This window comes from Myotis davidii, unplaced genomic scaffold (assembly GCF_000327345.1).
Source record: "Myotis davidii unplaced genomic scaffold, ASM32734v1 scaffold399, whole genome shotgun sequence".
NCBI lineage: Eukaryota > Metazoa > Chordata > Mammalia > Chiroptera > Vespertilionidae > Myotis > Myotis davidii.
Genome location: NW_006292094.1, coordinates 4,283,355 through 4,284,866, shown reverse-complemented (window position 1 = coordinate 4,284,866; position 1,512 = coordinate 4,283,355). Strand labels below are relative to the sequence as shown.

Below are 1,512 nucleotides of genomic sequence, written 5' to 3'. Positions count from 1 at the left end.
CCCTCTGCCGGTCCCCAGACAGCCGCCTCCAGGAAACCGCACTTCCGCCTCCTAGCGGTCGCCCCGGAAGTGGTCGCCGTCAGCCCGGAAGAAGAAACCGCAGCGCGGCAACGCCTTCGGGCGCACCGGAGTGGGTTGGTTCCCGGGCAGGCGTGTCCTCCGTGAGAGGTAAGGCGAAGGTGAGGTGTTTTTTTTGTTTTGTTTGCGCCCAGGGTTCTGTCTTGGGTCGAGGGCATGGCTGCCTGTTTACGGAAAAATGGATGGAGCAGAGTCTTGGGTAGCAGGAAGCGCGAAGGCGCAAAGACGCCCTGCGGGGAAAGAAACTCGCGCGTGCGTTCAGTTGGAGATGGACCCGTCTTCATCTGCAGCCTCCCTTCCAGCATCTAAGGTGTTTTTGTTTTTGTTTTGTTTTTTTATTTATTTTTTATTCCAATTTGAGAGACATCAGGTGACCGTGGTTCAAACCAAACCGACAGACTTCGCCCTTTACGCCAACTCCTGTGGCTCCGAAGAAAGACGGCAGATCTGAAGGCGCTGCCGGGGAGGCGCTGTGTGCGCCCCAAGTGGAGCGGCCATGGCTTCCTCCCGAGGAGAGCCAACCCCTCGCCGTGGCGCCCAGGGCATCATCGCCTTCCCAGCTTTTAGGATTCCCTTGCTTTTGAGTTTTGTGGATCCTGGCACAGTTGGAATGGCTCGCCGCTTCTGGTATTTGGAGTTCAAGCCGATGGAACTGCAGCCGACTGGCTGGCCAAGCCCAAGAAGACCGGAAGCTACCGTTAGGTTGTCTGCTGTCAGCTGGTGGTGGTTGGCATCCGTTCAACTCTGATAGGACCCCCAATTTGGGGTATGCGGAAGGAGAATTTATTCAGAACAGCTCAACTGTGAGACAGCACAGGTGTGGGACAGCAGGGCCGTGAGGCAGGTCAGGTGTGAGGCAGCCCCGTGTTGCAGCTTGGCCCCTCTCTGGCAAGACAGCTGGACTCTGCTGGCCCACTCCGGCCTGGCCCAGCCAGACAGCTTACCTGGTACAGCTCCAGCAGGAAAACACAATCTTGGTAGATGAGGAAAGCCCATTCCCTGAGTCAGAGGGCATCTGATTTATAGGGAGGGAAGTCCCCCCCTCCCCCACCGCAAATGAGGACTCCAAGTCCACAGTTTGATTGGACAAAAAACAAACACTATTCTGCCCTAGCCTGTTTGGCTCAGTGGATAGAGCATCAGCCTGCGAACTGAAAGGTTCCAGGTTTGATTCCAGTCAAGGGCACGTGCCTGGGTTGTGGGCTCCATCCCCAGTGTGGGGCGTGCAGGAGGCAGCCAATCCATGATTCTCTCTCATCATGGATGTTTCTATCTCTCCCTCTTCCTTCCTCTCTGAAATCAATAAAAAATATATTAAAAAACAAAACAAAACAAAACATAGCAACACTGTCCTGATTTGTCCTAACGGAGGCACCTGATTGGTCACTGAAAATGCTGATGGGGCTATAGCTGTGCAGCTCTGAGTGCATGGAC

General features: G+C 54.9%; 1 long non-coding RNA gene across 1 annotated transcript; it reads left to right on the top strand.

Moving 5' to 3' along the window:
* The first annotated feature begins 6 nt into the window (after positions 1 to 6).
* LOC107183348 lies at positions 7 to 1,165 on the top strand. The gene is made up of 2 exons (XR_001514137.1): positions 7 to 168; positions 440 to 1,165. It is a non-coding gene; the product is annotated as an uncharacterized LOC107183348 (long non-coding RNA).
* The last annotated feature ends 347 nt before the right edge of the window (positions 1,166 to 1,512 follow it).